We start from the raw sequence: 14,441 nt of genomic DNA, 5'->3' as shown, positions 1-14,441 counted from the left end.
CCCAGTTAGGTGGCACTAAGAGAATAGCATCCTATTGTGACATTGTGTAGGTAGTCAGGTCAGGTTACCTACTAATGTTACATTAGTTACCTACTAATGGTTAGGGCCAATCAATTCAATTGCTGAACCATTGCCATTGCTCTGAACTGACTAGTGTTTCTCAACCTTGACAACTTTAAGATGTGTGGACTTCAACTTTCAGAATGCCCCAGTGAGCATGGCTGGCTGGAGAATTGTGGGAGTTGAAGTCCACACATCTTAATGTTGCCAAGGTTGAGAAACACTGGAATAGACAAACATTCACTATCATTCACATTTTTGTCCCAAGTTCCCTTTTTTACCCTGCTGAACATTTTATCAAAAGCCATTCCAGCCTTCTGTTCAGTTGTAACAAAGCCTCTTATATTCTCTGCTCTTCTAAGAGCAGAGGAATGGTTAGTAATAAACAAACAGTACTGTACAATGTTTAGCATACTGTACTTGTTTGACTTGACTGAAGGTAAACAATGTTGCCACCTGGTGATTTTAGGGGAAATTGCACAAATTAATTCCTTTCTAAGTCATCCTTGTCCATTGTTTATTTACAGATAGGTCTTGATTAATGCAGTAAATGAATCCCGCAAAATGGTCACATTATTTGAATTTGCACTATTTGAACTGATCTTTCTATGGAAAATAAGGTAATTGGTTCCAGGTTGGCGGAAATAGGCAATGAACATTTTTAAACATACATTTTTATATGTATATTAATGAAATATACAGTAAAAGATAAAAAGAATATACTTATAATTTAAAGTTATGGTTAACAAAGAGTAGATACAGAGAACAATTTTAAACAAAAAAAAATCTAAATATCATTCCTAAAAGTAAGTTTACACTGACAAAAACATGTTTATTTTGTCTTAAAATATTTTAGCAGCATAGACTGAACTGTTTTCCCTTTCTTTAAATCTTCATGCATATGCTGGTAGACGCAGAGTACTTTATCCACATCTCAGCGAATTTGCATGCTTTGACTGAGGTTAGGGTCAGTGTCCATAGTCTTTGCTTCACAACTTCTACAACTCAAAAGATAACTTCAAATTCTGTGAGCGTGAGCTTCTTCCGTTGCACATTACTGTTTTCCTCTAATGGAATCTTCCTTTTCTTCATTTTGTACAAAGATTAGCAGTGTCTAAAACCCCAATCACAACTGCACATGTGCTAGTGTCACATTAACTGAATTTTGGGTTGCATTAAACACGACCTGGTATCAATTTACAATTCACACTAAACTGAACATCGTACTACTTGAACTTGCACTAATCGGGATCTACCTGAATATGGTATTACAGTATTGCTTGTATCCTAAACTTCCATAGTTACTTAATAACTTTATAATATTCAGATTACACATTCTGTGTAGACATGATCTCCTTGAGTAAAGTTGTTCTTTCTTGTTCAGTTAAAAGGGAAAATATTCTTGGCTAGTTCTTCCTGCCTATAGCTCCAAGTGCTGTATTTTTCCAGTGTCCTTCTGCAGCAGTGTTTTTCAATCTCAGCAACTTTAGGGTATGAGGCCTTCAACTCCCGGAATTCCTCAGCCATCATGGAGAAGATCAACCATGAACATCACATCCCTCCTCCGGGAATTCTTCATTTATAGCTATCCTGGGTTTTACAGCAGTTCCTCTATTGCTGAAGTATTGGTTTTTGTTTGCTCTGATCAGAGAAATAACCAGCTAAGGGGGTTAAAATACTGATACTCCATATAACTTCTATTATATGAAAATTAGTTGGCCAAATAAAACTCATATTCTCCATTGTTTTCATTCAGTAGGGACCAATGCAGTAACCTAGGATGCGTCCAGGCAGAGGAATTAAAATATGTTGTTCAGCTTTGCCATCTTTTCCACCAGAACTGATTTTTAAGTTTTTTATTTTAATTACTTTGGGGGGGAGGGGGAGGTAGAAAATGACATCTGATCTCCCCATAAAATGTAGTCAGTTTGGCAGGTAATTCAGAGTTGTGTTCTATAAGCACACTTCAACTTTAGCTTTTCTAACATCATTATAAATGGCATAGTTCTGTAGCTGACACAAATTAATCTCTTTTTTTAAAAAAAATCATTGGAATCTGGTTTAAAGTGCAGTTATACCCAAGGTGAATCTAGGGTATCATATGGAGGGGAAAAATGTGCCTCAATATGTAAGGGAGGGAGGGATTGTCCTTTTTAATTAGATAATTAGAAATCTAGCACCTACCATATTTTTCTGATCTGTCTGCAATCTTCTTTTGCAATATGGCACTGTTGTCACATTTAGAAGCCTGTGTTTTCCCCCAAGTCTCAGGGCAGCTTGCTAGCTGCAAAGTCAATTTATTAGAATAAAACACAGTTGAGCAGGCTTCACTAGAATAATAAGGAATATAATTCCACATGGTAAAATCTGTCATATGCACAACTCAGGATATACAGTAAGTTGCTAATTTGCAGGCAATCTACAGAACCATAGCAAAGACATTTTAAAAAACTAACTACTTTGCAAAATATAAAATAGCAATACAGAAAGTAATTTTGCCAACTGACCATGTTGGCAAGAATAACCAGAAACTGCTGCTTAAATTTAACCACCCACAAAGGAGATCATAATCAATCCCCAAGTAAACTGCAAATATCTTCATAGGTTGCCAAGACTGGCCATTGTGAACAGAGCAGCATATGGAATCAGTAGGAGGTTGTCCAGTAGGGGATGGAACAAATTCAGTTTGCAGAAACAATCTCTCACTTAATTTTGAGGCGTCTTTTGTTTTAGTCAATCCTTACTTGTACACCTTTCTTCCTTTGCCTCCTGCAAGACCATCTAGATTGGAAAAAAGAGTCTTTGGTGCTATTTGATAACAATTTCAGAAAAAGGCTCACATTAAAGACTGCTGCCTTAAAACATTTTTGTTTCATATGAGACTCTATAAAATATGCTGTCTAACGATGTTTTGGGATTTAGTTTGAGAAACAAGTAATTCCTCAAGTACATCTGTACAGCCAGATGGAAGCCATTTTGGACTGAAGCTGTAATGCCAAGCTATAAAAACGAAATGCCATTTCAAGGGATTGGATCTAATGTAGGTTTATTCATTCATAAAGCGAGAAAACCTGCTGCCTCATCATGTATTCCTAATTCTACTAATATATGATCTAATATGAAAATTGCAAAATATGATTTAATTACTAAATCTGCTGCCAGAAAAGCCATCACAATAGAATTAATTAGTTCCATGTTGTTGGCATCTGTTTCATATATATATTGTTTTTCTGTATTTTTAAAAAGCAGCAGCTGTGTTTTGTTGTAAAAGACAGCACAATTCTCAAAACTGTCATTGGGAGAGTAACAGATACCAATCACTCAGCTATACAATTTAACATGGCTAGTGCATTTGTATCCATTGAACAAATCCATTGGCCAATGCATTTGTATTTTAAAAATAAAAATCTTAGAAGGCACAGCATGAGGAGAAGCAATATTTGGGTCCTCATATGTTTTGTTACCAATGGGATTGTTGAAAGGCACTTTGGTGTCACCCCCATTTCTATTTCCTTATCCCTTCAAAGCAATTTTTAAATGATCTCTGAACATCTCCACTCCTGGTAACTCATAGCTTGAGGCTTTGATTGCAGCTCAACCCTTGCCAGAAAAGGAGGAGACTAAACTATGGAGGAGATGTGAAGCTGTCCAGCAAGTGTTCCTCTTCAGACAACTGAAACATAGCAGCCAAGAGGAGGGATGAGGCAAGAGTTTCTTCCAACGGGGAAATAGATCACCCCCAACTTTGCCCAGGTCCGATGTTTCCAGCTGAAACCCATTTTTAGAGCAGTTCCTCTTGCACCATAGCTAAGCCAAAAGAAAATCGGCTCAGCTTTTGGGAGAACAGAATAACATTTCAACAGAGTTGAGACAAAAGTGTGAGTGGTGCAGACCTCATGTGGAAGTTTATTATCAAATTCTGCCACTGCCCATCTCCCCCCAGAGGAGGGACTCTGGGCGGCTTACCGTAAAGGTAAAAGATTTAAAATACAATAAAACCATAAATAATACATAAAATATAAATACAAGATATAAATATAAAATAAAATAAAATCCAGATGGCAATGAAGTTCTAGAAGTGCAATGAGAGGGGCTGGTATCATGCAGCATTGTACTGTACTTAGTGCGATGGCCAGTGGAACAAGTAACATGCAGATAGTTGCTCCAGAACCATGAATAAATGCATCTTTGCAGATGATTGTTTGGATTAGTTTTGCTGTGTGAATAGCAGGAGCAGAATCTACTCGGGGTGGGGAACCTCAGTCACAGATCATTCCTATCTAGAAAACAATGTACATTTAGTTAACTAACATACTTAAAGTGACATCATAATCATGGGCTGGGCACCCAAGCATCTGGATCACAATTACATGACTGCAGGGATGCTGCGACAGCTGGAATTTTGAGGACCAGTCATATATCCATTTTGTCAGCATCACCATAACTTTGAATGGCCACTGAATGAATGGACGAGGACTATCTGTACGTAGAAGCAAGAGAGTCAGGTACATAGATTAGACAGGAATGTAAGGACAAATGTTACGCTCATAGCAACAGAGATAAGGTATGTCAATTAGAACATGAGAAATTAGGCTATTCCTTATTAGGAAAGTAAAACTTGCAATATTCGAGAACTAGACATGTGCAGACTAGTTGATTACACCTGACTATAAAATGGCATTGAACCTGTTGCAAGGGGCTGGCTGTACTCAATGCCAAATGTGTTTGCCTTGTGTGCTGAATAAAATTTTTAAATTCTTAATTAACATGTCTGGCATTTTGACTTGAGAGAGGAACAAACAAAAGGGAAGAAATTCTTCTAACTGTTTTAAAACATTGTTTAAATTGTTCTCTTTTTAACATCCAGAGTCATTCTGACATCAGGTGGCCTCTTAAATAAATAAATAAATGGCCTCTAAAATTATAAATAAATAAATGTATTCACTGCATTATTTTCCAGGTATTTTTTGTTGTCTTAGTCTGACTGACTGTATAACCCTCAGAATCTTAACTGATTGGCCTGGATCACAAATATAAATAAATAAAGTGTTGGAAACATTCAATTACAACTGCACTTGAACTGCATCCAAAACTGTAGCTCTCCCATCAATATTACACCCACAGTTGCACCTTCAGCATCCTTTCAATTTATCCTCATTGTAATCTAGGCCAAATTCTCTCAAGATTCATGATAACTGCCAGAATGCTGGGGAGAAAAAGAAATAAAATAAGCAGTAACAAAAAGCATGGCCTAGCCTGTCTCCACTTCCCCTTCTGCAGCCATTTGATTGATAGAAGCCATTTCAGCAAGAAAATGTATTTCACTGTTTCTACTACATTTTTATAGCACCTTCCTTTTACAAAGAAGGGCATGCTGATGGACTGTCAGATCTCCTGATAAGGAAAGTCCATCATACATTTTTTTGGTGTTCCATTTAGAACAAATTTCAACACTTTGCCTGGAGACCCTTACACATGAGAATTAATCATAACTCTTACAGGATACTATCTACCTTAGTTAATTTATTTTATTGTTCAAACAAACATACTGGGAGGAAATGTATTTTGACATGTCATTAATCTCTAAAGTTGGCTAGTTGGACTCAGATTCTTCAGGTATCCATGCATTGGTATTCAGCCAAATTGCAATTAGTTGATCCTTTTAATGATTCTTCCCCATTCAGGAGCATTTAGGTTCCATATATGGTACGTCTTTCTATTCACTTAAGACAAAGGAAATAGAAGAACTGACAACTGTATGTATGTGATGAATGCATGTATGTATGATTGTTACTGTGCTCACTGCTAAAGTTTTCCAATGGTTACAACAGAATATAAAGCTAGAATTAGTATTGAAATAAATAATTACATCAACAATTAAAAACCTGTTTAAAAGTGTGTCTTGAGGCCTTTCTAAATGCCAAGAACAGTTCACTAAATTTGACAGGAGGCATATAAATTAGTTTTTAATTGAATATAATCACTACATTTGTCATATCCCTAGCCATTTTGATCTTGGTTGGAAGGAAAGGTAGGGTATAAATCAAATAATCCTAACATTGGGATGAAGACAGGGAATAACAGGATTCAGTTTAATGGCCGTAGAACATTGCAAAAAATTATATTCATATGTGTAGGCATGCACGTCTTTGTATATGATGGAGCATCCTTAAGCTGAAACTTTATTGTTCCAGCTTAAGGATGCTCCATCATAGGATGTTTTACTGTTGTAAGCCACCCAGAGTCACTTGTTAAGATGGGCGACTATAGAAATCGAATAAATAAATAAATAAATAAACTTCGAATAGGATGCCATCACCATGCAATGTTTTGAAACTGTTGGGATAGAGTGGGATGAGCTGAGATTTATATACCAGATTAAATGTTAAAAGGGAAAATATCCTCAGAACCCCATTTAAAAATCAAAGTATTTTAATTACAGCTGATATTAAAATGAGAAAGCAATACAAGTATTTAATGATAAGAGGCAACATTTGGTTATTTTTTACAATTTGCAGATTGAAAAATCCCAAGGAATCTCAGCAGTGTTACTTTCATCAAATACATTCTGTGTGTTCATGAACATTTAATGAGAAAGTTTTTTATGCATTTTAATGCACACCTGTTCCAACAGAACATATGGTAATACAGATGCTTACACAATATCCCCATTTAACTGGAAAGTATTTAGAAATTAATGGAAGAAGCAAGTATGCAGCTTGATGAAGTCCTCTGTGAAAATAAGCAACTAGCACCAGCCAGGATACTGTTAGTTTCTTGCGTCCCATGTAAGGAACCAATCTGCAACCCTCCAAGGATAAACAGCATTTCCCATCACTCCTTATCAATGGCTCAGTGTGACCTGTTACCCATCCCTGGGCAACCTCAAAAACTAGCCACAGCAAGAATATATTATGCATTAAAACTGGGAGTGATGAAATTTAAGTACTGTGTATTTTTAAAAATTAAATAAGTATTTCAGTCTCTTGCAAATGATACTGTATTTTTCAACTGGGAGAGTGTACCAGTCCTCTCATACTGTCTTAAAAAAAAACCTGTCTCTTGTGGTCACTGTACAAATGTCCCAAGGTCCATGGTGTGCCTGTGTTTTTGTGTGTCTGTGAAATATCAATATGGTGTCTGCAATAATATGATTGGAGCCACACCCTTTTTTATGTGTGCCATTCATGCAATGCATGTAAAAAAGGACTGTGGCTTCAGTCACACAGCTGTGTGTGATGACTGGAATACTAGACTTCCCATTAAATCTGACTCATAAGTAATTACTTAGAATTCTCTTTAATGGAGGTAGTGTTCAGAACAGAAGAAAAGGTTGTGAATGGAAAAGCCCGTGCTTTTTCCCCATTAAACATCTCCAGTGAGTTCAAATTTGCCCCCCACTCCCCACTCAGGTATGCCCCCTCCCTCTCATGCCAGTAAGTGAAAGCATGAGCAGCTGTGTCCAACATTCTGCGCATTGACCTTGGCAGTCTAAGATAGTTCAAGGTAGTCCAAACAAAATGATTTCACACTCCAATGATGTTCTCGCCTCCCCTTCCTTCAACTCGCAAGAAGACATGTGTTGACTGAAACATGCATGCGACTCCAATCAAGTGTTCTGAGAACGTTTGATGTGAGAGCATGACACTGTGGACAACATCTTGACTTTTTTGAGTCAAGATGTTGTCCACAGTGCTGGCTGGGGAATTCTGGGAATTGAAGTCCACATATCTTAAACTTGCCAAGGTTGGGAAACACCGCGAGTAACCTGGGTTCTTCCAGACTGAGAACTGCTATCACTACCAATCCAATGCAGTTATGCAGTTTTGTCTTGTGTTTCTGAGAAAATGTGTCTCAGTCTCAGCATAAAATATGGATATGCTTAGAGGTGGTTGAGGAACACATGAAAATAATGAGTGGAGATGCACTCATTTTGGATGATTATTTCACAACTTCTGCATTTCTTGCTTCAAATGAAGAGCCACTTCTGCCTCCCCACAAGTCTGCATCTCTCTCCCATGCCTTTTGTTTTAATCATGTTTGCACAGAAAACATATAAAGCTCAGGTGGTAGTAAATAAAAGTAATTAAGCTGGGAAATTGTGGTGGCAGACTGATAAATCACAGAATAAACGAGAATAGTGAAGCCTACAAACCACCTGTTGCTAAGGTGTGGAGACAACAGTGGGTTGTTTTTATAGTCGCAGATCAGAAAAGCAAACCATTACAGGTAGTCCTCAAGTTACGTCTGCAATTGGGACTGGAATTGCAGTCACTCAGTGATGCAGTCATAAAGCGTGATGTCACGTGACTGCATTGCATAGCAATGGCAATTCAGACAGTCCTGGTTGCCATTGTAACTCTAGACCCACAGGTCATTAAGCAGGAAGTGGATGGAATCCCAGGTAAGGAGTGCAGGTGTGCTGCGGTGGGGTGGGAAGACCCAGGCTGTGCACAAGTTGGGAGATGCAGTGCTGCAGTGCAGCATGAGCTCAGGAAGGCCAGGGAGAGGGCGTTGGATGCATGCATCTATGCAAGTGCAGGGAGGCTGGGAAAAGAGGGTGCGGAGTGTGTGTGTGAGTGCAGGGAGGTCAGGGAAAGAGGGTGGGGTGCAAAGCACATGCATGTATGCAAGAACAGGGAGGCCAGGGAAAGAGGGTGCTGGGTGCGTGTAAGTGCAGGAAAGCTGGGGAAAGAGGACACAGGGCACGTGCGTGTGTGTAAGCACAGGGAGGCCAGAGAAAAAGGGTGTGAGGTGCGTGCAAGCATCCCCATTGACTTTGCTTGTGGGAAGCCAGCAGGGAAGGTTGCAAATGGCAATCATGTGACCACAGGATGCTGCAACCTGTCATAAATGTGAGTGGGTTGCCAAATGTTTGAATTTTGTTCACATAACTGTTGGGGTGCTGCAACAGCCAGCACTTTGAGGACCAGTTGTAAGTCCCTTCATTTAGCACTGTTCTAACTTCGAAGGGTTGCTGAACAAACAGCTGTAACTCGTACCTGTACAAAACAAAGCAATGGCAGCGTTTACATTGTTTAACTATTTATTCCATTCTTCCCCATTCTTGAGGAAGCTTCCAGTAAGGAAATGGTGAACCGATGTCCCACAAAGCAGCAAGAGACATTATGGCCAAACTCAGTGGCTTATGCAGGATCTAGACCACTGAAATTTCTCTGGAGAAAGGAGAGATCTTTGACATGATCCATACATACTCTAGACAGATGTTTTCTGTGAGTAGACAGCAGGAGCTGAGGTTTTTGTGGCCATTTGCAATCAGCTGGGAGTTGTGGGATTCCACTGAGCTCATAGCCATTAATGTAGCGTTCCATGGACTCAAGGTTTCACCAAACCCCACTTCTTAATCACTTTGGATTTTACTTATTATTCCTGCTTTTCAAAGATTGAGAACCTTCAGAACCACAAGTTTTATTATATTCACTGTGTAAGTTTTTTGTTCTTCAGTCCTTTACGAAAGTTTAAGCTTCTTGGGACAATACGACAAACGATTTATTAGTGTTGATTTTAGAAAGTTTTAAACAGATTAAGGGTTTAGATAGACTTGAAGTAAGACTTTGAAGTTAATTAAAAGATCCTTCCCATGGGAAACTATCTTTACATTTGAAGCTGTTGGATATACAAGTGAAACTGGCTGATGTTTTAATGATTAAAAAAGACATACAAATACTAAACCAGAACAGTGATGTAGATAAGATTTTTATACAGGATTTACAAAAGGGATTTGTTAAGTTGCCAGCGTTTTTGTGAGAAGAGTGAGTTTCATGAGAAGAGACAGAGAGAACATAAAAAGAAAACAGGTGTTTGGATATTATCTGATGGGATTAAAGATTGTTATGAGAAAGGAGAAAATTAGAGTCAGTTTATTTCATCAAGGTTAAAATAGATGGATTATTTCTGGTAATGTTTAATGGATTTATGTGGACTAGGACTGGATGACAATATTTTAAAAGTTTTATTTGAAAAAATGAGATGGGGGATTTGTTTAAATAGAAAATGAGAAATAAATGTAAAAGGAAGGATTCAAAGTGGGTTTATTAGATATAGTTTGCAATAGTTACACTGTTACTTCTTAACACTTAATGGACTTTTGCTGATTAAGATGGAGTGATGAGGTTTTAAAGATTTGTTTATAGAGAATGGGATGGGATATGGGATGAAGAGATGGTTGTATTTTAAGAGAAGGCGATAAGCTGTTAATGTTAACCATACTTGCTGGGGACAAAGGGGGATCTTCTTTTTTCTTCTGCACTTTTATTTTTCTATAAATTTTGTCTTTATTTTTGTATTTACCTTTTGTAGTTTGTATTAGTTTTATCTGTATAATGTAATTCATACTAAAATTATTACAAACCAAACACACACACAAAACTAAAGCAAAGTCATACTTCTTCACCTCCATTGTGACATGATAAAATATGTTGCTAAAAGTTAACTGAAGATAAAAAAAAGCAAGGGATCTTTACCCATATATTTGATAGATGCTGAGAAGGTATCTCATACATGCTCCAAAAAGGGAAAGGAAATACACTTTTTCCTCCCATAAAGTCATTAGTATCATAAACCACCATTATCTCTCAGCCTACCCTACTTCATAAGGTTCTTGTAAGGATAAAATATTGATAGATGATGCCAATTTCAGCATACAACTGCACAGTTGAGTATGAGCATGGATGAAAGCAGAGGTTCCCAACTGGGGAACTGGGGCTGAAAGGTACTCTTGAATTTCAAGAAGTTGTCATGGACTTCCTCATAAAATGGCTGGCACAGTGACAGAAGTCAATCACAAAACTGTTTTCCAACATGTAGCCCTGGATATACCTGCCTTACTGATTTCTTCAGCTTTCCCCACTCAGTTTAATTCCCACACTTTGTCTCCCTCTCACCCAGGAAGTCCTATGTCATCTCATTTTTTCTTCTTGTCTGTATCCTTTGGAACACAATATCCTTTACATCCCATATACATCCCTACTGTCCCTTCTTACTTCTCCTACATAAAGGCCTAGTATAATGAAAGGCATCATTCTTATACTTCTAATAATTTAAAAAAAACCTTAATGTCAGCATAGAATGGCAAAGGTCCCACAACAGCCATTTTCTTTAAATTACAACATGCTTTCAAAATATCACATACTCTAGAGGACTTCTGGTACACTGTATCACCAGGTACAATAATTCCAAATTTAATCTTTAAATACGGAATTGGAGACTGGCTAGCTGCCATGGCAGAACCAAGGGAATTAAAAAAATTGTATTCCTTATCATAGCATTCTGGACTGAAAATGAGGCCTCTGAAACTGTTGCAACTCCTGCTATCTTCTCAATTCGCAGATTCTGAAAGCTAATGCTGGGCCAATATACTGAGAAACTCCCACATTGAATTAAATTAATTTATTAATTGAATTCATTTAATTTCTCTGTTGATTGTATAATTGTAATTACGTTTACCTTCATTGGCATTTAAGCCATCCTTCTCCCTGTGTATTTCCAACCTAGGTAATTTGTTACTGTTCCAAGGCTTTTTAAAGTGAAATGGCTTTTCATGCAGGCTTCAAAATCAAGCCTTTTTCTGTTGATGTGAACAGCAGCAAATCATCAACATAAATGCACAGATACATACAGCCCTGTTTGTCTTTCTTCACATATACACATGGATCTGCTTTTCCTTTTTCAAAACCAAAATTCTGCAATTTTTCATCTAATTTTTGGTTCCAGGATCTAGCAGCTTGTTTTAACCCATAGATTGACTTCTGCAGTTCACAGACCAGATTCTCCCTTTTCATAGCCAGGGGGTTGCTGCATGTATAATCTGTGGTCTAAATCACCATAGAGAAATGCAGTTTGAATGTCATAGTGATGAACTGACATTCCTTTGAGTGCAGCCATTTTTAACAGTAATCTGATTCACCTTTAGTAACTGGTGCAAAAGTCTTGTCAAAGTCTAAATCTTTCCTTTGAGTGAACCCTTTTGCAACCAACCTTGCTTTATATTTTTGGATTTTGCCATCAGCATCCCTTTTCAGTTTGAAAACTAACCTACAACCCAGACAGTATTCATTGGGAGGTAGATTTACCAGTTTCCATGTTTTCATTTCCTTCAAGGATGCTAATTCCTGTTGCATGGCAGAATGCCAATTTTGTGCAATCTCAGGTGGTAGCATTCACTTGTTCTAAGGACTCAGGTTCAGTAAATATATGAAAAGCCTTTACTGTTTCAGCCTGAAAACGTGATGGAGGAACACCTTTATTACTCCTCTGAGATCTGTGAGGTAATACAGAGCTTAACTTTTGACTCCTATCAGTTTCCTGAGAAGCATCTGTCTCATAGGACAGATCTTCAGTTTGCTTTTCTGACTTATGTCCTCATCAGGCAAAGGATCACTATCAGCAAGTCCTTGCTGTTCTGTTGTTGTTTGATCAACTGGAGAACTAGAATTCAATCTCCCGTTTTGCTCAGCAAAAGCAGCACTTTTGCTAATTGTTAATTCCTCTCCCACTATGAACCTGTAGCTCCTTTGGCTTTGTTCATAGCCAACAAAGATGGCTTTCTTTGTTGTGAGGCCTCCTTTCCTTCTCTGTTGTTTTGGAATATGAACCCAAGCAGTGCTACCACCACACACTCTAAGATGGTTTACCTTTGGTATCACCATAAAACAAATGGAATGGAGTGTCCTGAATCAGTTATACAGTCTGTTTTGCACATAACAGGCAGTGGACATTGCCTCTGCCCAAAATCTGAACAATAAATTTGAATCTTTAAGCAAGCATCCCATCGCATTTTGCAAGGTTCTGCCCTTTCTTTCAGCAACACCATTTTGCTGAGGGGTGTAAGGGTTAGAAAGAATTTGTTCTATCCCCTCGTCTGCTAAGAACCTTTTGAATTTGTGAGAAAGGTACTCTCCTCCTCTGTCACAATGGAATGCAGATACAGGCCTGGGAAATTTTCCATTTGCCCATGTCACAAAACTTTTAAATTTCTCAAATGCCTCATCTTTGTGTTTTAAGATGTAGATAAATGTGTATCTTGAGAAATCATCAATGATGGTCATTGCATACCTTGCTTTTCCAAGACTTGGAGCAAAAGGACCAATAATGTCAGAGTGTACAATTTCCAAAGGTCTAGTTGTAACTCTGTCACTGTGCTTACTCACAGGAACTTTTAGTGTTTTGCATTCTTTGCAAACTACACAATCTAAGTATTTGTCACAGGGTTTTATCTTTAGGTCAGCACACAGCTGTGGCATTTGTGCTATATACTTGAAATTAGCATGACCAAATCTCCTGTGCATCAGGTGTACACATTGGTCATGATATGGCATGTTGCCAACTGCAGCCTTGCAACTTGGCTTCCCTGCATTTTGCACAATGTACAAGGAATATTTTAATGTACCAGGAGCACACAATTTCCCATTTTTACATATCTCACAACCATTTTTCTTAAATGTTATGACATACCCTGTTGCAGCCAATTGTGCCACAGATAAAAGGTTTGATTGTAAATTTGGCACATACAACACACCTTTCACAGTTTCTCCCAAGCAGGATAAATACAAGTCATCTTGTCCCATAATTTTGGTCACAGATCCATCAGCCAAAGATACACTTTGTCAGTTTTAGACAGTGACACAAAAGAGCTTTTACAATTACATAAATGACAATTGGCCCCAGAATCTAACACCCATACATCAGAATTACCCTTCTCAGCAACCTGTGCAATTTGGGTTGTCTGAAGAGCCTTCTTCTGTGTTGCCCTTGTGTTCTTCTTCTCTCTCTACTCTTGGGTCTCAAGGCACAGTCTTTCTGCAAATGTCTAGCTGAACCACAGTTGAAGCATCACTGGCTGGCTAGTGCTGTAGCCTCAGCTTCCTTTCCCTTCCTTTCGCTTGCTTTTTGATGCTGTACCTTTCCAGAAGAGATGGGGGGGATCTTTCCTCTCTCTTCTCCCATTCAGCGAGTAAGCACTGTGTAACATATGATGGGGTGAAGTCTGCTTCAGGCATAGCCTCCAGCATACAAATCAGTGTGTCCCAAGTTTCATTCAATGAGGACAGGAGGATATAGGATTTTGTGAGAGGTGTAAATTCCATTCCTCTCCTCTGCAACTCAACAAACAGCTGCTGAATATAACGCAGGTGCTCAGGAAGGCTATCTCCTTCTGCAAGGTATTTTGTACAGCTTTTTTGTCAGGGTAACTTTACTCCCTGCTGTTGCCTTTACATACAAGTCTCTCAAAGTGTCCCAAAGTTGCTTTGCAGACTGCATGCCTCTCAGATGCACTAGCTGATTGTCCTCAACTCCCAGGATAATGGTGGCTCTAGCCCGCTCATCCTGTCTAAGCCATTCAGCACTGGGATTTTGGGCGG

Source organism: Candoia aspera, chromosome 3 (assembly GCF_035149785.1).
Source record: "Candoia aspera isolate rCanAsp1 chromosome 3, rCanAsp1.hap2, whole genome shotgun sequence".
Lineage (NCBI taxonomy): Eukaryota > Metazoa > Chordata > Lepidosauria > Squamata > Boidae > Candoia > Candoia aspera.
The sequence above is the reverse complement of the archived record's forward strand: the minus strand, read 5'-3'. Positions refer to the sequence as shown.